Consider the following 27,838-nt stretch of genomic DNA (forward strand, 5'->3'; position numbering starts at 1 on the left):
CATGAGGGAACAAGCCTGGATAACCTTATCGTATAATATTTTCTACGATAAAACTGTTTTATAAAGAAAATATTTTCTGCTAATAGTCTAATGACCGCTTTTATGAAATAGACGTTAATGCTGTTGACATTTTATTTTAATCTTATTATTATAATGAAAATTGATAAGGGAGTTAAATTTAAGAGGTAGAATAAACGCTGTTTCATAGAAGGTAAGCTAGATTCTTTTTTAATAATAAATATTTCAGGACAATTTTCACACACGGCACTATCTGATCCCATACTAAGCTTTCGCTTGTGTGATGGAAACCAGATGGCTGATAAATATACAATTTTAAATAAATACTTATATAGATAATTAACACCCATATACGTTTCAATTTTAAGGTTAAATTAGTCGTATTCATTATTATTTTAATTAGTCGTATTTATTTCTGGTGTTGCCTACATAATAAATAAATACATATAAATCACATTTCTTCATAATTATGGAAAGAACAACGTAGTTAGTAATTTAAGTAATTTAACGAATATAGTTTTTAAGTTATTTATTCATAAGCCATAAATATTGGTAGACTAATAAAATGTCACACGCCTTCAAGGGATTATAAATAAGTTGCAAAAGATGAAATATGATTATAATACACAAAGGTCAAACTGCATAGGTCGATCGCCGGCCCTGTAACATCGTTGAGAAGGGACGAAGGTCGACAATTTCTATCTCATATATTACTTAATCGAATTTTTATCAAAAGCTCTTTACTGACGCCTGGAGATAAATTCTTAACGCTTTTCTGCGAACTATATAGGAGGCTTCAGATCGTTTTTTCTTTGGGATGATACATTTAATCCTCTTTACTTTTGGCGTTAAATGAGTCTTTAGAATGTGTATGAGTTGGTAAATAAATCCTCTTTTAAATGTCTCTGTTGAAAAGTCTTTACCAGTTTTTGAATTGGTAAACAAAAATTCTATATGAACGACGAATTTTTCAAAGTGAATAATTCAAGAATATTTTTGACGAATATCATAAATAATTACTTTTTTTTTATAATTGAATGTTCAAATAAAATTATCTATTTTTGAATAATTAAATTCGTTCTCAATGAACTTGTCCTTTATCAGAGACAATCTCAGTACAATTACCGTCTTTCAAAATCGCATGACAGAGATAAACACCTGTGTTCCCTTATCACTTGTAAAAAAAAAAATCAAGACCGTTTTGATGAAAAATGAAAATATTTATAAAGATTAACATATAACAGGTTTTACATTTTTAAATTAGGCGTCAAAGCAGAACATTATTTTATGCATTGTGTTAAAATTTGAGTTTTTTATGGTTTTTAGTTTTTACCTACTTATTATAATTTTTGAACTGTTTCATTTATTATTTATATTTATTTTACTCTAGTAGTAATAACTTTTATTAAAGCATTCGACAATACATAATATAGCACTAGATACTATTTTTGAATTGTTCAACTGCAATACTAATATTATCCCGGATAATGGAAAATATCGAGAAATTAAGATAAAATGCCAACATAATATATGCAAATCAGTTAATTATTTATTAGTCAATATAGAGCGATAAAGAGCGACACAATATCATAATGATTGTGTATTTTAGCAAAATTTCGGTGCATGTGTGCGCGCAAGCGTAAAATTGGTACCTACAAAGTACTTTTATAAAAATCTATACTATAAACAATATTATAAAGCTGAAGAGTTTGTTTGTTTGAACGCGCTAATCTCAGGAACTACTGGACTGATTTGAAAAATTCTTTCGGTGTTAGATAACCCATTTATCGAGGAAGGCTATGGGCTATATTATATCATCACGCTAAGACCAACAGGAGCGGAGCAATGCGGGTAAAACCGCGGGGCACAGCTAGTTTCATATAATTCATCTTAAAGTTTACTTTATTTACTTTTCAGATACCGTTTAATGACTGGGTCGTTGGGCTTACGGTCATTGCCCTCGACATTTCTCAAGTGTTCAAGCCTTTGATACTGAAATAATTACTTGAACTTTGTAATACATACGATCTGTGACGAAATTAATGGAATTTGAAAGGGCAATTATAATTAAAGGATATAGTGAGAATTTATTCAAAGAATGGAAATTAGAGCGATGTTTTAAAACAATATTCCATTGACGTCTTTGTATGCCATGATGTTGTGCATTTCTTTAATATCTACTAGATTAATTTATCTATACTAATATTGTAAAGTACATACATAGATTATTTTGTTTGACTGTTTGCTTGAACATGCTAATCTCAGTGACCACGGGTTTTATTTCACTGTTAGATAATCTATTTATCGAGAGAGGCTTATAGGAGCAAAGAAACAGGTAAAAACGCGGGGCTTTAGTAATCTGTGTACGCACTTAATCATCTATTTTGAGGGAAAGAAAGAAACAGCATATTTTTCCCGGTAAATAAATACTCTTACCATAGGTTGCCTGGTAGAAATCGCTCAGTAGCGATAAGGCCGCCTTTTTGGCTTTACATTATAATATTGTCTTTTCTTTTTGTTATATTGTCTGTTTTTATTTGGTGCTAAATAAAGTGTATTTATTATTTATTATTACTCTTCCACAGAGTAAGAGACTTTAAGTAAAAATAATATAACTTTTAAAAGATCTTGGTTTCAGTAGTTTATCCTTATGCGTCAATATGCATATCTACATAATATGTGATAACGTATCATAAAGCGCGGATATCACGATTATGCCTAATTACGCTTGTAACATCTCAGATTTTCTTTTTTGATTTAATTCCTTTGAGAATAACTTTTATCATTACAATTTTAATTTCCATAATTATCTGTATTATTTGCGCGATAAAATTATTTTAAATATTGCTATACCTACGTTGAAAAAATCTCCCTTTCTGTAATATACGCAGAGGTCTATGTATATTTTGCTTTGCTAGTAAAAGTCGTTTAAATAACCCCGTAAAGGTAAAATCCAATTTCCAATTATAATAACTCTTTAGTAATTCGTTATAGAGCCAAAACTAATGCGTATCAAATTATCCAACTCGCAAATCAATTTCATTTTAATTTTTAATGCTCAAAAGTAACTGAATCTTTGGTTATGTTTAATTCACATATTTTATATGCAACATCGCTCATAATAATTTATAGTCCTACATTATCGTAATACTTTAGAACATTAGAGAAGCCATAAATTTCCATAGCAGAAGAGTATATGCTTTCACAGGATAATAAATATATGGCTTCCATGACGCCTGTCACCTCTTATCCATGTTTACTCTTAAAAGTATATTTTAAATATCTTTGATTTTAATCACCAAACACAGAAGCGTGGGTACCTTAGCAGAAATATATCTCTAGACTACTAATCGTACAACCATAAGCAGTCGATGTCTTTAAAATAACAATTAAAGCAGTGCTTAACTCCTAGCTCTTAAATCACAAACTACCCTACTTTCCAACAATTAAGGATATTAATAACAGTGATGATGATGGTAATTATAAACAAGCTATTAATCATATTAATAATGAACGAGATCGTGATCATGATTGAATTCGAAACCATACCTGCAACCACGTACCACCAACATTTGCAAACATCACAGACACAGAACACACGACCACCGAACTAAAGAGTAATAAGAATACTGATTGCTTAATCAAATCTATCTATATCGGCTTAGTAACTCATTAGCGACTTTCGATTATTACTATGTATTGCTGATAATAATTTTTAATTGGAGACATAAAAGGACAATCATACTCGTGACGTGGGTGGACAATGAGAAATGCTGCATTGCTTCTCCAGGATATATCAATTATGTTATTGACATTGTAATATTATGAGAAGACACGTGTTCTAAAAACTGCTTTTCTAAACAAAACTTTACAGGAGAACAGAACTTAAAATTTTCTAAAGTAGCGTGAGTGTATAATTTCAAAGAATACAATGCAGGTAAAAACAACACTTCATCAGGCAACACTGGGATCTTGGACCATGAAATTTTCGAAAGTTCCGATTACAATTACAATTTTTAAGAATAGAAAGAATGAACGAATCAATGTCGTTAATAAAACAAAAAACAAAAGTTCTTTTCGTGCGATCTTCATGTCACTCATGTATTTAATTTTCAAGTTCAATAAAGCTTTTAGAAGTATTTAATTTCTCTTTGAATATGTCCATTATCTTCTGAACATTTTTATCCACTATTTTATCAAGAAAATCAGCTGCTTTCAACATTTGTGTGAAATTGTTTAGTTTCATAGTTGCAGGCTCATACAGGCTAATTTCATTACAATCATTCCTGTCTACAGTACAAACAATTAATTCGTAAATTATCATTTCAACTATCGTAACACACAATTATAGCATATCTTATATCACACCACAGATAGACACATTTCAACAAACAGGCAATGCTCAGCCTTCGCCGTGAGCGGGGTTGTATATCGATCACTGATAGGATGCTACGTAAGCAGATTACCATCTCTAAACTGAAGGTCCTTGATATGGTAATTATGTTCAACTGTATCCGTGACTTTGTTCTTGTTATCATTTTGGGTATTAGGGTTCTTTGTGTATTTCAGTAATTTGTTTCATAGAATAAAGCAAAGTCGTTTCTCGTGTCTGTCTGAATGTTATTATAGATCTTCAACGCATTTTGATGCAGTGTTTTTAATTGATAGAGAGGTTGAAGAGGAAGGTTTTATATATAATTTTTTAAGTTTAAGAAGAATGATATAAGTGGCGAAGCCACGGGCGGAAAGCTAGTATAGCAAAAGTATTATTAAAAAGTACTTATAGACACAAAGCATGGAGCATTGGAAACTTAATGGAAATTCCAATAAATCTAATAAATCGAGTTAATTAAAGTCTATCCATTGTTTTATATATCATGATTATGTATACGAAACATCGCTTGACTACAAATGATTGGTAAATTCAACACGATAGTCCGCATACAATTCGTTCTTCACATTAATTGTCTCCAATCTAGATCAATTTGTACTATCATTACTGAATGCGAGTTCATTCCAAGCAGAGACGTCGCCGCCAATCTATATTTCAGAGAATTCTGACTCTTTGTTAAGTAGATCAGGCTTTCCGTTGATACCCCTTTATATATAAATCGATTTACAACCCCGGCTTAAATCTATTTATCTCCCGAACCCTTTGGATGACTCTGCTCATATTCGAACACGAAATTGTATTTAACAATACCAAATACGAGATCATCTCTTGTTATTAATACCCAGAATTTTATGCAATCCCTGGTGTAATATGTTATAGTTGCATGTGACCACGCTCACTATACACTCTACAGTCCTCGTCTAGCCAACGAATATATCGAGTTTTAAACTTAAATGCCTAGACGGTTTTATCGATTCCAATTAATTTCCAATTGCGCCTATCTAATTTGTGGTTTAACCGATTCACAATCCCACCGTTTCTCACAATTTTTATACTACGCCTTAACTTTTTAATTCTTTAAGCCTTAACTTTTTAATTCTCAGAATTGTTTCAATATACGTTATATTGTCATGAAATGTTATTATCCTATGTAATGAGTCTGTTGTATTTTACACGCTTCACTGATCGATTTAAAAAGCACCAATAGACAAATACTAATATATTTTTGTTTATGTATGAATCAAAGTCTAGATTCTCGCTAGTATCGGCCAAACCTCGCAACAAGATTATCTTCTGTTTATACGCAGGTGTTTACTTGACATTTATAATTTTGCACTTTAAACAAGTACATACTATTAATTATGTCTCAAACTGAGTATTTCAAGGAATATGAATCCATTAGCAACAGGATATATGGAGTAATAACGCAATCACTACATAGTATAAAACAAAGTCGCTTTCCCTGTCCCTATGTCCCTATGTCCCTTTGTACGCTTAAATCTTTGAAACTACGCAACGGATTTTGATGCGGTTTTTTTTAATAGATAGAGTGATTCAAGAGGAAGGTTTATATGTATAATAAGATCCATTAAGTAGTGGAGAAGTACTGTTATTTTTGAGGTTTCTAATGTGATGTCGTAAAAAATTACATTTATTCCGCTTACATTGCAAACGCAGGCTGAACCCTACGAGTTTTATCAAAATAATGTACTAAGTATTATACACATTGAAAAGGTCTACAGAAAAGTCCGCGATGGTATATGTCTATCTCTTATGGATAACCCACAATAACTTTTTTTTTGTCATTTACTTTTTACGACAAATAATGGCTAATTTTCGAAGCGATTTTAACCAATACAGCATTAATCCTTTACCAATTAAATACCATGGATACATTGTTCATTTAATATAGATCTATATGGCCCTTTACACCGTATGATTTAAGTGAATATTTTCGAAGATATTACAGATTTAAAAATTGCAGGACGTAGCGTTTGCGGCCGCCCGGCTATGTAGGTATTTTATACCCGTGCGATGCCAGAGGCCGGAGCGGGCCGCTATATTTTTATACCTATACAACGTTCACAATTTTTCTGTAGTGTATTTAGTATCAGCATTGCACCCGTGCGAAGCCGGGGCGGGTCGCTAGTTGATTATAAAAATAGATTACTGCAGAGAATTGACATGATTGGGCAATAGGTGTGATAGGATTAAAAGCTGTTACCTTGTCTTCATATGATAAACTAACAGTGTTCGAAACTCCTTGCAAAGGATCAATCTTAAAATTTAATTAATGTATTTAGTATTTACCCATCCGAATATCCTGCCACCCACATGACATCGTGGTATACCACTAGTTTCAAGATAAGCCCGACCTTTTATCACAATTTAACAATTATTCTAGTCGTGAATATTAATTTGTAATGAATAAATAATTGTAAAATTAGCTTATTATTTCTAAGACTGTTTATTTTATAAATAATGCTGAAGGCCGCAAATTAAACATTATAAGAGCTTGATTGATATAATTGGACTTGTTATTTTTAGACTCGGCTCAAATTATTTTTCGTTGTCTGTATCATTAATTTTTTTTATTTTTTAAATCCCTAACTACAATTATCTACAAGAATATACATTTTTAATCGCTACTACTGTTAACAGATAAATTTGGTGCACGATAAAATCAGTCTAGTCGTCCTTTTATGAAGTTTAAATATTGTATTTTCTATTTTACACACAATATAATCCGTTCGTTGTTCATTCAACCCATTTATATTTATTGGTTCAAGCTCCAACTACCCGCATAATGTATCGTATGTCACTTTTCTATCCTACCAAAATACATCAGACTTCAGACGTTGAAGATGTATAAATATTAATATGAATGTTATTAATAGTACTACAAATCATACACAAGGGCTTCAACATTTGAATTTAGGAAGTGATTACCAGCGAATACCCTCCAATGTTTTACATAAGTCGTGACGCAATCAGTACTCACGTACCAAGCTAGTACAGGTAGGGGATCGATATCGTGGCGACGTAAATTCATTAGGATTTTCTTTGTCATGTTGTGGAAAAGTTTGTGGATCTGACACTTTTCTTTAGATTTAAGTAGAAGGTAGATATAACGCTGTGTCAGAGTACTTAGTTTTGTTTCGATTTCATGTTGAGTGATATGATGAATGATCGAAGTGTGATCAAACTTTATTATCAAATAGATTTTTAAAAAATCTACCTTTGGCTTTATATCTGGTTCTATCATGATTGTTATTACGGATCTCGATAAAACTGAGATTACTAAAAACGTTACAAATGCACAAGATAATAATAGAAATGCAGATGCAGACCTCAGGCTGTTGAAATTGTAGAAGTACCAAAGTAACTATTTCTTGGCACCAAGTAGGCATTCAAATGAGCATAATAAAAATAACTTTGACCTAAAAGAAGAATTAAAAGATAAAAAGATTTTGAGAAATTGATCGATATGCTCTCAAGCATCAAATTTCTATTTTATGATTACGACAGCATAGATTAACAAGTGTAAAACATTGATGATGATTTAAATATCTATTAACATGAAACATAAACAAATGACAGTGTTACAAGAGGTCATAAAATTGACACCATCAAGTTAAACCTTGTTATCTGTTGCTAAATGTAAACGTTGTATTGTGACTGAAGTCTAAAGTCCTACTTTGTTGAACACTCGACACACATGATATGTACAGTTAATATCAAAGGACAAAGGTTATGTAATAAACATACACACATACTTAAGTTGGCTGGTTCTATACAATTGAGGTGAGCCTATTGTCATAATTCAAGTGTAATTCAGTGGATTCGACGACCACTAGAACCTCATGTGGCTATTATATCAAGCTCTACAAACGAGTATACGTATATGTATGTATAGTTAGTGATATATTATGAGGATCATGGACGAACTAGCAACTAAGATATCTTTACTAACCTTATAAATGCGAAAGTGTGTTTGTTTGTCTTTCTTTCACGTCAAAACGGAACTATTTTATCATATGATTTTTGTGTCTGGAGATAGAAAACAACATAGGATTCATTTTACCAGGAGGAAATATCTCATAATTCTAGTAAAAGTACATGGCCTGATCAAGGATTATTGTCCTTTATGACGAATATATCAATGGCTACAGTTTTGTCCCTGATACACAAAGGATCTAATTGAATAGATTAAGGATGGTTAATTATAGATTCCTGAGCAGGCCGTATAAGTGTGACTTGATAAGCAGATGAAGCATATAAAATAGCATGCATATTAGGAAGCTGCCGGTTTTCCTTATTGTTTCTTAAAGGTTATTGTGGCAAATGTTTTGATATACACGTAGCAATTAGAAATACAGTCAGAAATCAAAGCATTGATTCTGATAAAATTAATCTAATATGCTTTTATCTTTATTAAGATTTATGCGTACTTAAAATTAAATTCAACTGAATCCTGAAACGAATATTTTATAAACAAATGTAGTTTTTATTTAATTGAGTATTTGAATTAAATTTTTTTTTGTGATAAATGGAAAGATTATATATTAGTTTTATAACAAAACTGTTTTTATTTTTATTTTTTTTGCAATAATTCAAAAGTTATTTCAAAATAAAAATTAGTCTTTGAATCCAGTACCGAAGACACGCCGACAACTCCCGAAGCGTCACCCGAGCGCGTGTGACGTCATAATGTTAGTTTTCACTCATTGCAGTTGATAGAAAATTAAATATAGTTTGAAAAACTAAACAGGATAAAAAGATAAATTTATGAAATTATTGTATTGTTACCGGGTTTTTATAAGTATACAAAATTTAAATTAAATCCGTCGGTTTATAGTGGGTCTAAATCGAATCGAAAGGAGAATTGGTTACATACAAACATATGTTTTAAGCTGATCCTGGCGATCCTTATCAAGATAAATTTATGATATTATTATATTGTCATCGGACCTTGATAAGTGTTCAAAATTTGAACAAAATCCGTCGGTTTTAAGTGGGTCAAAATCGAGTCGAAACTTCGAAAGGAGTCGGTTACATACAAACATACAGGTGAAGCTAATAAAAGCTTGTTAATAATAAATACAGTGTTTTGATCTATTTAATTTTGTTGTCATTATTAAATTAAATATTAATTATATTAATTGTTAATTATATTATTTAAATTTATATTAAAAATGACGAACCTCAAAAGTTATCGTTTTGTACCATTATGTACGAATACTACAAAGGCAACTCTTGACAAAAATCGGTGATCATAAATATATCAACATCAAGAATATTATTCGTAACTAACTAACTAATTCGGAACCAACTAACAAATCGTATTTAAACGCTATGTACTGCAGTTAATAATAGCTATAACATTATGACGTCACAACTGTGGTGACCAGTCATGGCGCGTTTTTAGTCACGTGATTCTAACTTAAATTTCATCAATTTTTAATTGCTTATAATTAACGGAAAATTTTTTTCTTGTAAGTTATTTGCATTAAATATCAATATTATTAATAATAAAGTTTCAAAATACATAAAAAAAATCAATAATTTTTTTTTATTCAAATACTCAATTATAGCTGTGACTAAAAAAATAGAAGATATTACTTTTGAAAGATGTTTGACTAGGAAACGTCTTGAAGGGTAAATATTGTTGATATTATTTTGTGATATTATGGAGTTGGTTAAAGGACCAGAAATCAAACTTCTACAAATTTGGATTCGAACTTCTGACAATGATCATGCCAAAACTCTACTCACTGAACACTGAATGATACAATGTTTATCGGTCAAAGTCTCAAGATAACTGTTCGTAAATAATAGCATTATCACAAAGCAACAATGTATCTATACATATACTGATTTAGTGATAACGTAATTCGCCAAGATTATTAAGGGAAATTTTGATAATCAAAAATAGCTACTTGTGCTGTGTGATATTTCATTAGTCTCAGTAAATAAAGTCGTGTTTTATTCGCATCAGCTGATCGATGATATACGTCACCAATAAATTGTTTCGTAAGGGAGTTCTCAATAGTTCAATGTGACAGAGGTAAGGCCATGGCTATGTGCACTTTATGTTTTTAAATGTGGGGGCAACTAAAAGAACGGTCAGGTTAAGATAGATAAACGCTTAGTGGCAATTCTTCAGAACGTACCAGCTCTATGAATCGGTTGCATGGAATTAATTTGTTGAATAATTTATTTAGCTAAGTGAAACAGCATTCGGAAGTAAACGTATAAAGTCTGACAACTTGTTGGCCACCAACCAAATAGTTACGAAATACAGGACGTAAGCAAGGATCTAGTTTAAAGTAGTGGCAGAAATAAGCTTCCATTTTATTCCAGAGCATAACATTATTAAGTAAATCATTAATTTTTATACATATTTCATAGGTAGTTTAAATAATACCTATATAAGAAATTGAGCGTGGGAACAGCAAAACGTGATTGAAATGTTTATTTTTATTTGATTTGAAACGTTATATCAGAGACATTGTCAATCGAACAGACCTTTCTCTCGCTTATTGCTATAGGTTATGAGTCAGCCCGGTTATTTACATAACAAGCTCCCTTGTCGAACGTTACACTTATGATTGCCTATGGGACACTTATGATTTGCCTATGTTTGCTCAAAAGCTTTTGGAATTAGGACCATAAATTTATTGGTTGAGAGACGAGTTTTCAATAAAAATAAACCAACGCTTGTGTCCACAATATTTTCTTTGCAGACTTTTGAAGTATTGCAGATCTTTACCGCTATACTTTGGAATATACAATCATAAATTAACTAGCGTTAAGTTTAGTTTTGAATAATAAGTTTTTAACACAACCAGGGAACCGTTTAAAGATTTTTAACTCTATTCTTTCCAGACAAAAGGCTCAAAATGGATCCTTACGAAATTGTTTTGGCTAAAACAGTTGGCGTTGTTGAGTGATAAATGACGTCTAAAGAATAACCTTTTGCTCTTAAAGATACAAACATAAAAGATGTACTACAAGAGACGTGGAGTAAACGAATAAAGGTATTAAGTTACTGTACAAAGATGACTCTTTTATTATTTTGTTTAAGTCTCCTATACAAGTTTGTTTTCTTAGTGAATATGAAGCAAATTCAGAAAAGGTAAACGTATTCGTCAATAGTTCGTTTGAGTCTAGATATTGAAGCTTCGCGTTTCAAATAATAAGCAGAGAACACTTACTGCTTTTAGGGCTGATTTTTCAATCCTTGGTTAAATACTTATTCGTCGAATAACGTACTAAACTACCATTTCAAAAATGTATTCTTTGGCTGTATTTATTTATTTTGTATTTTATCAGTTAACTATGGATTGAAAAATCGGCCCTTAATGAAAATAATAAAATATGTAGTATTAAGGAAAAACGAATCCTTATCGTAGATCAAACTTTTGTTCCATGTAACTGGGTTTTGAATTTACTAAATCAATTTGATAAAAGCCGGAAGGACATGCAATATGGTACTACCTACTTCTGTAGCTACATCCAAACTGATACTTAGTTACATTATTTGTAAAGTATTAAGAAAAAAATGATAAGGAAGATAATATAGACCTGCCATTATGTACAACGGCTTTGTTCTAACAACGTGCACTATAGCCCTTCACCAAGGTGAATGTACTTTGTGAATTTTACATCACTCCGCAGTTTCACGTTTGCAGTGAATAGTGCGTGCAGTGTGCACCTAGATGCTCTGGTTCTTTATAGAAATATAGACGTAATAAGTTCCATAAAACTGCCTCTTTATAAAGTTTTAGCATCTGATTAACTACAGTTTGATAATCTTTTAAAAGCCAATCTAAAACAATTCCAACAAATAGTTTCTAAAATGAAATATGTATTGAAATAATCATAAACATTTTAAAATATGAGTATCTTTTGAGATGCCAAGAATATTTTACACGAACCATCAAAGTCATTTAACTTTTACGGTTATTATGCTATTTCTCCTATCCTATCCAATATTTATATTGTATTCGCGTTATTGCACGCCTCATAAGCGAAGCGTTGAGGTGGGTACTACCATGTCTGGTTCACTACATACAAAAGACGATTAATGCCATCCGTCTACCAATAGATGCCGCTAAGTGTATCATTTTAACCAGCAAAAAATAAAATTAGATTTAATTGCAATTTCATTGCTTTTTATAATTTTTTACATACTTTTGTAAATGGAACCTACCTATTTAATTTAATTTTCACTCGATTTTAACTAATTTTACAGAAAAGTTTATATTCAAAACAACGCCATCTCATGAAACTACTATAAACAAGTTATTCTCCTCCGATTTGGCGATGCTAAACGAATACTAGATGGCACTAAGACGTTTTTACGTTACTTTTCACGTTTTTAACACAGACTAATAATAATATCACAGACCACAGACTAATAATAATATATGTACTACGTTTTTAATACATAACCTCATTGCCTTTGCAGTACCTATAAAAAATATTGTAAATGGGTTAAAGCCGTTATTAATTATTACTAACTGCGTTCCTGTAGCGGCTTATATTAGGTAGGTACCTAGTGCTTAGACCTAGTGTATTGATCGTTTTCATACGAAAAATGAATTGTCGGAAAACTTGCGAGATTGTGTGAATATTTGATTGCAAGATCTCATTACAAAATAATATACATAATACAACCTATACTTAAACCGTAGTAAGTATATTATTTCTAGTCACATTTAATTATAAGTATATAAATTATAAATAAATATTAAAGGACAATATTACACAAATCGACCTAGTCCCACAGTAATCTCAATTAAGGCTTATGTTGTGGGTACTAGACGACGATAAATATAATTTAATATTTTATAAATACATATATAGATAACACCCAGACCCAAAAACAAATAATCAAGTTCATCACACAAATATTTGCCCTGACCGGGGATCGAACCCGCGACCGTCAACACAGTAGGCAGTTACTTTACCTCTGCGCCAACCGCGTCGTTAAGAATATCAAGAAATCATCATAATGATAATAAATCGAAACTAAAGTTAAATACCTACCTACGTCATCTTGTTTTATTTTCTAAATAATCCTATCAGATTACCTTTATATGAAGTATGAACCAAAAAGTTTTGAGATTTAAACCGTAGAAAAGGTTTTGAATGATCCTTTGCGTTTTTTTTCTTTATGCGCCTAAAATTAAATATTTCGACATCGATTCCCATAAGAATGAAGTATTTTCCCGTTATAAAAAGTAGCCTATGTTCATCAGGTAGGTATAATTTTTGCTTCGAATGGTGAAATAATTTTTCAAATCAATCCAGTAGTTTCGGATCCTATTCAATACAAACAAACAAACAATCACATCATTTCTGTTTTGTAGATAAATACGAAAGTTACTCCGTCATAGTAGGACAAAATAGAAAATAGTGGGACCACGAGAAAATAGGTATTCCCGCACGCGTCTGAACCGATTTTGACGGAAATTTCGATATACATACACGGTACATACCTACGTTGAAAAAGGACATCTCAATTTTGTTGCATAAATAGGATTCAAGGTGTAGGAACAGGGATTAAATAAGGCACACGGTTGAAGCCGTAGAATGAAAGTTGGTAAATTTATAAGATTAATTTATTGTAAAATAAACTACTTCATTTTACTTAAACGTACCTATTCTATTTATCATTCATTGACTTATCATAAACTTTTGAGTCTAGTTAGGTACTAGTACCTATTATGTGAAAATTTTGAAAAAAATGTTTTCTTTAGGAAATTATTAGCATTAATTACCTTGTCTTGTCATTAATTTATTTACCTACTTGGTAATAATCGGTCGAACACTTGTTTAAAGTTTATTTTCCTTGTCTTTTCCAGGTAATCTAAATTATTTAATTTTTGCAGTAGGTAATTAATTCATTTCGGCTTGAACAGACAAGGCCATTAGGTGAAGCGAGATTGCCAAATATGGGTGATCTGTAGATTGCCGTCCTGCTGTCGAGCGTTCGCGGTACGGACGCCGCGCTGTTGCCGCACTGTGCATTTTGTATGAAAACAAACGACCGGCCGTGCGCCGTACGACAAACGCACAGCTTCGGCACTGTAGCGACTAGCGGTCCGATACGAAACGCATAAATTGAAAATGCCATAAGTGTTGGAACAACATTCCACCACCATTTAACCAGTTTGACAAATATTAATAATTTTCGTTTCCAATACCGGAGACATATTTTAAAATCCTGTTCTAACCCTGCATTTGTATCGAATTACAGTTTACACATAAACTTTAATTAAATATTTATTTTATTTACTGGTTATAATATAACATAACATTATATAGACCGTTATTTTCTGCCTATTTATCATTATAATTATAAACATTGTAAGTATATGTTAACGGAAATGTATGTAATCCGTCATTGTATAAAATTCCCAGGAAATGTATGTAATTCCTAAAATCGCATGGAAATGTGTGAAATAAATTATTTTATAGTACACATTTCCTAGGAAATCCATACATTTCCTAACTAACAGTCAGAAATGTAAAACATCTAAGATATTGGAAGGTCAAGGTACGCGGGACGAGGGGTATGTATGTCGCAATCGGATTGTATAATCCGCCGAATTACAAACGGCCGGCATTTTGTAATATGCCGAAAATTCGTAATCAGAATTTTTTGGTTTGGATAAGGGGATGGGTTAGGTTAGGTTCGTGTTTTTTAGAACTATACAGAACTGGGAACTTTAAAAAATTCATTTTGTTACTTTTATTAGTAGGTACGATCCTTATAAGTATTTTAGTGTATTCAACCAACTTAAAAAAGTGGGACTATTTTACAACAATTTGAATATGAATTGTATTATTGTATGTACAATATCGAAGCTTTTTAAGAAATGTATAAAATACTTTTTTAAGAATTATTATCATACATAATATTATGTTACCGGCAATATATTAAACCCGGCATTGTATGCAATTCTTAGTAAATGTAGGTATGTTATTCCGAGAAACAGTCGGAATTAAATAAATTAAATTCGTCACATTATCTACAGTGAAACCTGGTTAAGTGAGATATCAAGGGACCTGCAATGTTGTTTCACTTATAGAGGTATTCCACTTACCCAGTGTCTCAGATATACAGGTATAAATAAATATCTGTCTCATTTACAGAGGGGTGATAACGATTGTAGCTTTCGTTTTGACATTTTTCAAATAAACATCTGTATGATAGTAAAGCGAAAGTAAAACTGAAGGTAATTGAAGCTCAAAATTTGTACTTACGTACTTGGAATTACGTGTGGAATTTGTGGGTTGAATAAGAATGAGTAAACAAACAATGTTATCTCAGTTACAGAGGTTTATGCATATAAAATTTACTTGCTGTCTGAGTTATAGAGGTAACTATGATGATAAATCGAAAGAACAAATCCCAGATATAGAGGTTTACCTCGTCCCGCTAACAGAGGTAATTCAGTGCCAAAGTGTTGGGACCTCAGCATGAGTTCCAGTTATGGAGGTTCCTCACTTATCCAGGTCCCACTTAACCAAGTTTCACTGTATATCTTTAAATCTGAACTTTTCCTAAGTAGCAAACACATTTGCAAATGTGGGTGGTTTTTGGGGTAGCTATTAACCAATATGAGGTCAAATCTAAAATCCAAAATGGCGCCGACGAAAATTTGACATCATTTCGTCATGGGTGTCATTTTCATGGTTTTTGGGGTAGCTATTAACCAATATGAGGTCAAAACTAAAATCCAAGATGGCGCGGCCGAAAATTTTACATATTTTCGTCATGGGTGTCATTTTCATGGTTTTTGGGGTAGCTATTAACCAATATGAGGTCAAAACTAAAATCCAAGATGGCGCGGCCGAAAATTTTACATATTTTCGTCATGGGTGTCATTTTCATGGTTATTGGGGTATCTAATATCTATTAACCAATATGAGGTCAAAACTAAAATCCAAGATTGCGCCGACGAAAATTTTACATATTTTCGTCATGGGTGTCATTTTCATGGTTATTGGGGTATCTATTAACCAATATGAGGTCAAAACTAAAATCCAAGATGGCGCGGCCGAAAATTTTACATATTTTCGTCATGGGTGTCATTTTCATGGTTATTGGGGTATCTATTAACCAATATGAGGTCAAAACTAAAATCCAAGATGGCGCGGCCGAAAATTTTACATATTTTCGTCATGGGTGTCATTTTCATGGTTATTGGGGTATCTATTAACCAATATGAGGTCAAAACTAAAATCCAAGATGGCGCGGCCGAAAATTTTACATATTTTCGTCATGGGTGTCATTTTCATGGTTTTTGGGGTAGCTATTAACCAATATGAGGTCAAAACTAAAATCCAAGATGGCGCGGCCGAAAATTTTACATATTTTCGTCATGGGTGTCATTTTCATGGTTATTGGGGTATCTAATATCTATTAACCAATATGAGGTCAAAACTAAAATCCAAGATGGCGCGGCCGAAAATTTTACATATTTTCGTCATGGGTGTCATTTTCATGGTTATTGGGGTATCTATTAACCAATATGAGGTCAAAACTAAAATCCAAGATGGCGCGGCCGAAAATTTTACATATTTTCGTCATGGGTGTCATTTTCATGGTTATTGGGGTATCTATTAACCAATATGAGGTCAAAACTAAAATCCAAGATGGCGCCGACGAAAATTTTACATCTTTTCGACACAGGTGTCATTTTCATGGTTTTTGGGGTAGCTATTAATCAATATGAGGTCAAAACTAAAATCGAAGATGGCGCTGACGAAAATTTTACATCTTTTCATCACGGGTGTCATTTTCATGGTTTTTGTGGTAGCTATTTACCAATATGTGGTCAAAGCTAAAATCCAAGATGGTGTCGACGAAACTCTTACATCTTTTCGGCATGGGTGTCATTATCAAGGTTTTTGAGACAGCTATGTAGGTATTACCAAATCCCCAATGTAACCGTCGATAATTAGGTATATTTTTCTTACTCCTTTAAAGTAAACTTAAATAAAATAACTAAAACGTTAAAAACTACAGTTTTGTAGAAAGTCTTAAAAAAAACAATAGAATGTTGTGTTTTATATTACATTTCTAAATTCTAAATATTAGAATTTAGAAATGTAATATAAAACGCAACTCTGTGGCAATCATCATCTGTGTTTATATTCTAACAGATATTATTAACTTTAAATATATTCGCTAAACTTTTTTTAAAATAAAGTTTATCTAAAACATTTAAACGAAGATAATAAAAAAAAGAACGTGTGTGCCGAGAAAACGTGTCAGATTCATAGATACCAAAATCGCCGCCTTGCTCCATAACGCGACAGTATTACCATGACGCGATCTTGAAATTCGACGACCATCTTGGATTTTAGTTTTGACCTCATATTCGTTAATAGCTATCCCAAAAACCATGAAAATGACACCCATCACGAAAAAACTCAAATTTTCGTCAGCGCCATCTTGGATTATAGTTTTGACCTCATATTCGTTAATAGCTACCCCAAAAACCATGAAAATGACACCCATGATGAAAAGATGTAAAATTTTTCGTCGGCGCCATCTTGGATTTTAGTTTTGACCTCAAACTGGTTAATAGCTACCCCAAAAACCATGAAAATGACACCCATAACGAAAAGATGTACAATTTTCGTCGGCGCCATCTTGGAATTCAGTTTTAACCTCATATTGGTTAATAGCTACCCCAAAAACCATGAAAATGACACCCATGACGAAAAGATGTAAAAGTTTTGTCGGCGCCATCTTGGATTAGAGTTTTGACCTCATATTCGTTAATAGCTACCCCAAAAACCATGAAAATGACACCCATGACGAAAAGATGTACAATTTTTGTCGGCGCCATCTTGGATTTCAGTTTTGACCTCATATTCGTTACTAGCTACCCCAAAAACTATGAAAATGACACCCATCACGAAAAAAAGTCAAATTTTCGTCGACGCCATCTTGAATTGTTTTACCCCACCAATCTATTCAACAACCCATAAAAAAGAGCATCTGAAAAGTATCAAATATTTCAAATCACGAAAACGACAGTGCACGCACAATAATGTTTTTCTAATTCGTTTTATTTTTGGGACAAGGAGCGATACACCCGTCCTTCCAAGAGCGCTTCTGAGCGCGGTCTGACGACCCGCGAGAGCAAAATGTATGAAGAAATCGACAAGTATTTTTAATTTAGCTAATAATTGAAATAAAATTTTGATTTAGATACAAAAAAATTATCAGAATCTATAAAGACTATATTACAATATCCCTCAATAATTTATAGGTTTATAAGAAGATAAGAATAAGAATAAGAATAATTTATTTCGCCAAAAGCCAACAACAGATATAATGAAAAGAATAAGGAATACAAAAAACACAGAAAAAGACAAAAGTGTGGCAGACCTTTAGCAAAAAGATAGATTAGGCTTTTAATTTTCTTAAAATTGTACCGTTTTAGAGCCCATTTTTTTGCATTTGCGATCATTGTGCTGGGAAAATCGTATTTCAGCGACAATTTTGTATGACGTCGTACAATTTTTATAAGATGATCGTAGATCTGAATATATTATCTTTAAATTAAGATATTACTTTGTTCTCACGTGTAATTGCTTTGAGTTAAAATGGTACCGTAAAATAGCGTTTTTTGTTAAAAATCGGTAATAGCACCTTTTAATAAATGAAAATTTGATTTGATTGAATATAAGTTGATTTAAGAAATGTTAATTAGTAAGATATTATGAACATATTATTATTATTTTACGGTAAGACTGTTACCCGATTGTCTCAATAAGTGCTATAATAAAAAAAATAACAACGTGTTTTATTACAGAAATCATTAATTACTTTATATACATTTCCTAATACGATATTGGAATTATATATAATTCCCAGGAAGATTATACATTTACTAGGATATTAAAATAATTTTTTTTAATAATTAATAAAAAATATCCTGTCCAGGATTTTTCCAGTCAAACCATTTTTAATACACTTAATTTATTATAAAATTGGTCTCATTCTATTATCACGCCGTTGCATTTCGACTTATATTCGGATCTTAGACCACTAGGATTTGTATACAATTCCTTGATTTCATACATTTCCGGTAACATATACATAATTTCATTTTATTTATTTACATTAAGTATATACATAATTACATACTGATATTATATCTACCTATACATATATATATATATGTATATCATGTTTTAACTGATGTATTTATTTATTAGTATTTATCATATTAATAGAAATATATCTTTCACATAATATACTCATGTTAAATTATCATTATATACAATTCTAGACTGAAACTCCAATAGTCACTTGGGGTCACTGAAAATCAGTGGTGGTGAGGTATTAATCACCTTGCCATCATATACTGAGTTGGCTCCATTTGTCAGGTCACTCACTGCCACATTACAGTTCTTAGGAATAAGATTATTTTTATTTAATTATTTTTCTTTTTATTTCTTTTTGTTTTTCCTTCGTTTATAAATGTATCTCGTCGATCGACCTTGACAATAAATATGTTTTATTTATTTATTTATTTAATGTCCCTTACTGCATGCTTTTCATGCAGTTGTCCGCACAATATGTATTGTGGTCTTTGTCCATACACACTTTCTCCAAAGCCCTGCTTTGGTCTTGTTTGATGTATAAGCTCCTGTATATTAGTAAAAGTTAATCAAATATTTAATTCTTATTTCTTGAAATTTGGTATAGTATTCTTTGTGTGATACAAATCAAAACCAACAGTCAGGTTAGGTAGACTACAATTTACAAAACTGGCAGGGTTGCCACTTGCCATGCAATGGTTGGTGGTTAATGAAACACTTGACTCGACTGTAAGCTTGTATTGAACTGCTTAAACTGTAGAACAACAGGACTATATATTCTAGACGCACACATACAATAGATTACACACTACACTGTAAACTGTAGAATTAATATTAAAGACATAGTTCACTATATATTTTGTAGTCTTTGATTATTTATACAACAGACTAGAAATAAATACTATGTATGCGATTATACCTATTCTAGCCATCCATTTTCGTGTTCCTTAAAATTAAGTACATCTTAGTCAAAGGGCAACTTATTGTGCCCTTGCCCGTAATGCACTCATAATAATTTTAAGTTGAATGTTTGTCATTCTTTATGTACCAAACACAGTCACGGCCACGGCGCTCATTCCATTTTACTGGTATTAAAACAGATGAAATCCTTCATGATCCCATATCCTTCTTAGTAGCAAATGTAGAAATCCATAATCCATAAATCCATAATTGTGTCTACAATGTTTTTGTGGAGAATCGTATTTACATTTGGGATGGATTAATTCTTCTCCTCTCTTGAACAAATTTGTTATTGCGAACGTAAGCAATAAGTCTGTAATAAAACAATCTTATATTGGGTTACAAATCCAGAAACCAATCATTAAAAATCATGTTTGTAAAAATTTATGTTCAGAGAAAATATCAGTTTACCATATAAAGCTTATTTTCTGCCTGTAGATTCTACATAACCTCACTCCTCCTCACATCAATCATATTTAGCACTTATTTTTAAAATATTAGTCAACAATTAAAAACGAAAACAAACAAAGCTTCTCGTTTTGGTTTTGACAGAATCTCGTAAATAAACTGAACTAAATACCAGTCATAATAATGTAGGTACATACTCTGTGAGTCAGCATTGTCTAATTAAAAATCCGAGTAGGTACAAAATCAGTGTTGCCAACTTTTTTTTTCGAACCCACATATTGGAGCCTCGTGGCCCACCAGAAATCCACTAAAGTAATCGGTCTTTAAAACCACCAGAAAAACACTAAAAAATATCCAGAGACATGTAAATATTGAATGCCCGTTGGCGAATTTTTTGCGAGTTATTTGTAAATAACATCTATTTTGAACTAAGTAATTTTTATTTTTGTTACAATATATGTATTTAAAGATCATCTTCAGAAGAATCTTCTTCTAGAGTTTCAGTATGTGAAGAATAAATTTCTATGAAAGAAATTTTTGTGTGGTTTCGGCATATTTAATGTAAAACCCTTTTAAGGTAAAACTATATTACTTCACAAAATTAATTAAAATACGACAAGCTAGAGGCTACCGCGCGGCCGCGGCATTACCAATACCGACTGATTGTTTATACAGATTGTTTTTGTACACAAATATAGAATGTACAATGTACATATAACCTTTTGAATCAAATCATACTTTAGATCAATAGTTATAAAGTCTATAATCAAAAATATTCAAGCAATAGACAAACAACTTTTGGGGAATTCCCGTATGTTCGTTCTGTTACCAACATGACACAAAATCATACCCTTGTTTCACATAGTTCAAGTCGTTCTTTTTGAGTATTTATGTAAATCTTTCTATTGGTTGAAACTCGTACCTTACCACTAATTGAACTCATCTAAACCACTAGGAAAATCCACCAGCCACTAAAACCAATATTTGTCCGCTAAATGGGGGTGCTAAACCACCAGATGTAGTGGAAATTCCACTGAGTTGGCAACACTGTACAAAATATTATGTTGACAGTTGACAGTTGTCAAGTGTGACGCCAAAGACTTGAAAATAAAAGGTACGTGTACAAATTTTCACATTAGTGCCATCTAGTGGCTCTGGAAGGAAAAGAACATCAAGTCTGTGTTTAACGTGCCATCTAGTGTGTTAAAAGCAAAATACCAAGAGATATAATCGAACATGTAGTACGTTTATTCCCCACTGGCGCTTTAATTGCGTAAATTTATAGTGCATATTTTTTTGTATGGAGTGAACCGTCTGTTGTATACGTAGTATATTATTATTAGTCTGTGGTACTACTGTCACTTCGCGCAAAACATCTGATTTTTCAAACTTAAAATGTCTTTATGTATCATACATTGCACTTGTAAGATAATACATACACACACATATTAAGAAAAAACACTATTTTTAACGTTTATGATATTTTTGATGTCATTTTTGTTATTTAAACTAGTTAAAAAACAGTTTAAAAAAGTTCTGTCTTGGACGTCCGTGTGTCTGTATGTGCGGATCCTTTTTCTTGTTAACACGATAGCGACCGAAATACTTTACTAATCGAGTCTTTTTTTTTCTCTTACGCTTGAGTATGCTCAGGAATAGAACCCTTTCATTTTTCAGGGTCTGATTCGATGTGGTTTAATTGTTATTAAATAAACAAAAATAATAATTAATAAATATTTATTAAAAAAAAATTATGAGGCGTGCACTTTTGGATTTTCCAAATTATTTATCATCTTCTCTTACTTCAATAGCGTGACAAACTTTTATTGTCGTAAGATGTACCAACTCGTTAGTCTTAAAATGGGTACCTATATAAAATTTTCATTCAAATGACGAATAAAAAAACCCACTCTATTATATTATTATGTATAATGCCGGACATAATATCTAAATTGAATATTATCATAATTGTTATTTTTGTAATCTGATTATTGGAAAATTTTAATGCATGTTATAATATTATGTTATTCCATACTAATATTATAAATGCGAAAGTAACTCTGTCTGTCTGTTACTCAATCACGCCTAAACTACTGAACCAATTTGCATGAAATTTGGTATGGAGATACATATTTTGATACCCGAGAAAGGACATAGGCTACATTTTATTGCGAAATATGTACCACGGGCGAAGCCGGGGCGGACCTCTAGTTTAATATAATATGATTGTATTACAATACCTGCATAAGGTTGCTTATATGTAAAAATGTATTGGTATGAAATAAATTATTTGAATTTTAAATTTGAATTATAGTACAAAGGACAATTTAAACGTAACCATAAGGTTATTTTTCTCTTACGATAAGAGATAATTGATTAAACAAAACACAGATGTTATTAAGGCGCGGGTCAAACACAAGCGGCGCGGGCGCGGGCGTGCCATAAGCGCACCTCTTGAATCTGTTTTGCACCACGTCCTTCTTATACATTTTGTATGAAAGAATTTTGGACAGGCGTCGAGACGGCACGCCACGGTTGTGCCAAGGTTGCGCCGCCTTTCCAAAATTATTTCATACAAAATGCCAATAGCGCGCCCGCGCGCGGCGTGCCGCGCCGCTTGTATATGTCCCGCGCCTAAAACACCTTTTCCATAACAATGGCTTAATGAATATCATTGTCATCTCGATAATTACTAAGTTTATTGTATTTGCATAGCAACAGCTTGTGAATTAAAATTAAGAAAATAAATTAAGGACAATTTGCGTTTTCAACCGATATGTTTTGACTTTTATTAGGTTTATATTAACGTCTAGAAACCCCGTACTTGAAAAATTCTCATCCAATTTTGTTGTTACGTTGACATTCACAAACTCTGAACGCATTTGGTTGAATTTATGATTTATGGAACCTTGGCAAAATAAGCTTTTTGTTTAGACAACACGTCGCTCAGCGTAGCCTTGGAAGAAAAGTAGTAAAGTGTGAAATTATTAAAATGAACATATTATTATAGACTATAATCACTATTTATATTGGTTGCTACTTGCTGCCTTTCTCTTGTCATTTAGTGGTATGAAAAATACATATTCGATTCTCAAACCTACCCGATATGCGCACAACATTTCATGAGAATCGGTGAAGCCGTTTCGGAGGAGTTTAAACTTAAAACACGAAAATTTTCTATATATACCTATATATACACAATACACATATAACATGTATGTGCGTATGTATTACACAACAATGAAAAAAATATGTTAATAACGTTTTATTAGAACAAAAACATTGAGATTTCCGTTATGTTTGCTGATAACAATGAACTGAATCATTCACAAATCGTGAACAAACAATTATAATATGTACCGTAAATGTACAGATGATTCATTTTATTCATATTTTCGCATAAAAATCCTAATTTATATGCCGTTTATAAAGTTTTTTTTATTCAAAAATATGATCTAACTATTTATTTCGACGTCAGATGGACATAAAATTAAAATTCATGTCTTTTAATTTAGGTAAATAAATTGTAACCTATTTATATTTATATTTTTTGTAGTTAAAATGTTTTTATTATATTTATATTTTATATATTATATATTATACTATTATAATGATTTGACGTTGAGGATAATAATATGATAAATAAAAAAACTGAACACCTGTAAATGTAAATGAATACTATAATGCATTTATTAATCTAGAATTAATAAATAATAATTTATAATTAGCCATTCCAATTTTTATATTATTTACACAATATGCGGCTGTTAGTTTCCACTAAAAAATAGTTATCTTACAGGTTTTTCATTTTATATTATACTTTGTATGAAGACATGACATAGATGAACATACATATACATAAAAACTCAAATAACTCGATATTTTTTTTTATTATAGTCGGTGAAGAAAAACCCAATTTTATAGAATAGAAGTTAATAAACGGTTCATTTTCACGCAAGGAAGTAAGATAGCATCGTCTTTTTATAACCTTGGCTTATAAATGAAACAGCGCCGAAACATGCATTTTCTAACAAAAATATTTGTATTATAAAGAGTGGGTGGGGTTATAAGAGCTTGTTATTTTTGCGAAGTTCTTTTCACACTTTTACAGCTATATAGGGTTAATGCATATTTTATCGTAAAAAGCAACGTTTTTCTATGTAGTAGTAATTTACCGTTAATTTTTTGTTAGCCTAAAATACACATTCATTACTATTTTTTCTAATTACAGTCTTCATCACAAACATAAACATCCTATTGAATATACTTTACTATTAGAAATCTACATCTTTAACGAACTTCATAGGCTATTTTATGCCGTGAACCCGGACAAAACCGGGAAATTATTAAAAATTAAGGTGACATTCATATCTCACAAATTATCTAAACAATTGATATGTAGATTTCTCTGTTTCTGTTCAATGTTTATATTATGTTTTCAATGTATTTAGTCACAGGCCGACGACCGACCCGGTTTCAGAACGTTAGTAAAAACAAGGTAAAAACACAGGTAAGTATGCTAACATAATGTTGTTTTATCTCTTTATAATGTATGTTCTAGGAAATATTAAATGGGGTAAAATAATAATGCATAAAATACAGCCTTGTAGCAGCTCGCTTTTTCATATGAGATATTATTTACAAATAAACATTTAATAAATAACTATGTTTACATTTCAGTGTTAAAATTAAATAAAAGCCGACGTATAATTTACATTAGCAGAATGATGTTAATTAATGTAAACTCATTTAAACATTTCAAATATATTCTCATATTTATTATTATAATATAATAATTTTAAAAGCTCAACCTTCAAGAAACTTTTAAGCCGCTTAGTAGTTACCTCGCTGAAAAGTACGCTCTTCAGTTGGCTTTATGACATTCATAATTGCATAGCATTAAATACGATAACCATAGAAATCTAAATAACAAGACACATAGAAGTGCTATAATGTCATAATTCGTATGAAAACCGCTGTCGCCAAAATCAACACATTCAAACCGAAAGCTAAACAGTACACACAAGTAAACTATGCCTTTTATTGGACAGCTTGATTTTAGTGAAAACTAACTTATCTATTAAATTAAGCTTTTGAATATGTATCCTAACGCTCGAATTTACGGTTTATTTTAGAATAACATCCCTAAGTATATGAGACTTTTTGCTCCAATACGAACAAACGTGATAATAAGAATGGTCGACTGTGTCATTCATTGTTATTTCGATTACTATGGTGACACTCGTAATACTTGTAAATATTCTATAATTTTAAGGAAAAACGGCATTATTTCTAAAAAAAAATATTTTCCGATGAAATATTATTCCTTTATAAGTATAATTACAACTTGTGGAAGAATTTCCGCAATGGGAATTGCTGAAACACACCATGTATACACTCATACGTCTCCAGAGCAACTGAACAGTGACGAATGCACTGGTGTTGTGCAAATCACCTGAGTGGCGACAAGGTCACGCACGCTTACGACTTCTAGTGTCTTGTTATTTAGATTTCTATGACGATAACATTTTGATAATATTTCACAGTATATAATTCTTATATTTTCTTATACACTGTATTATAATGTAAAAAAAAATAGTATAATTGAAATTATTATAGTAGGTAAATCTATGACAATATTAGCTGAAGCGTTTGTGAGATAGTCCATTTATCGAGGAAGGCTATAGGCTATAATTTTTCATCACGCTAAGACCATGAGGAGCGGAGCAATGCGGGTAAAACCGCAGCTCACAGATAGCTATTTTATATTTAGCTCTCTATAAACAGTACCATCATGCGGAAGATATAAAAATCTGGGAATCCATGGAAAATCGAATGCATTAAAAGTAGGACACTCGAATAAAAGTTACATAAAAAGCGTTCAAATGCTTTTTAGGTTAAGAGTTACGCGATAAAGTAGGTCAATTTTATTGGGACATAATATGAAAGTAGGCGTGAGTACTGTAGGCCTTTAGTATTTAATTGCCTAACGGAATTCCTGTCATTTATCTCTTATATATAATAAAACCGGCCAAGTGCGAGTCGGGCTCGCGCACAAAGGGTTCCGTAGCAGCAAATATAATAAATTACAGTTAAATCAACCTATCTCAAAAACTATAAGAGATACTTTGATCAAACCAAAAATCGTTGAAAGAGTTAATTAGCATGCATCACCTCTATTTTTTTTAGAATTTTATACCCCGTAGTTATAAAAATAGAGGGGGGGGGACATACTTTTTACGACTTTGAGAGCTGATATCTCAAAAACCGTTCACTTTAAGAAAAATGTTTTTTAGAAAACTTTATATCATTTTAAAAGACCTTTCCATTGATACCCCACACGGGTATGTACATCGAAAAAAAAAATTTCATCCCTCAGTTACATGTATGGGGGGCCCCACCCCCAATTCTTTTTTTTACTATTTAGTGTCATATTTTTGTAGCTGTTCATACAACACATATTCCCATCAAATTTCATCACTGTAGTACTTATAGTTTCCGAGTAAATCGGCTGTGACAGACGGACAGACGGACAGACGGACAGACGGACATGACGAAACTATAAGGGTTCCGTTTTTGCCATTTTGGCTACGGAACCCTAAAAATGAATCGCAAAATGTGTTGGTAAGCGCATAACTCGAGAACGGCTAAACCGATTTCGATAATTCTTTTTTTATTATGTTCCTTGAAGTACGAGGATGGTTTTTATGTAGAGAAAATGTAAATATTATGTACCACGGGCGAAGCCGGGGCGGACCGCTAGTTTATTATATAATATATGTATGTACATATATACATACGCAAGTAGTTTATATCGTATAGGGCAGATGCATTGTACAACTGTTTCAATGATTGTGGGATATGAACCAACGTTCCTAAAAACAACGAAATTTCCCAGTGAACTGCGTATTTATATGACAA

General features: G+C 31.7%; 1 protein-coding gene and 1 long non-coding RNA gene across 2 annotated transcripts in view; both read right to left on the reverse strand.

Moving 5' to 3' along the window:
* Nucleotides 1-27,838, reverse strand: part of Atet (ABC transporter expressed in trachea) — a 53,366-nt gene that overhangs the window by 19,828 nt on the left and 5,700 nt on the right. The window lies entirely within an intron of this gene.
* LOC149908729 (uncharacterized) lies at nt 20,273-21,259 on the reverse strand. Its single transcript, XR_016458649.1, has 2 exons — nt 20,921-21,259; nt 20,273-20,822 (listed from the first exon to the last, which is right to left on the reverse strand). It is a non-coding gene; the product is annotated as an uncharacterized LOC149908729 (long non-coding RNA).

This window comes from Colias eurytheme, chromosome 4, assembly GCF_061535395.1.
Source record: "Colias eurytheme isolate Ceu_HAF_F1 chromosome 4, ilColEury1 Martin Lab GWU primary, whole genome shotgun sequence".
Taxonomy (NCBI): domain Eukaryota; kingdom Metazoa; phylum Arthropoda; class Insecta; order Lepidoptera; family Pieridae; genus Colias; species Colias eurytheme.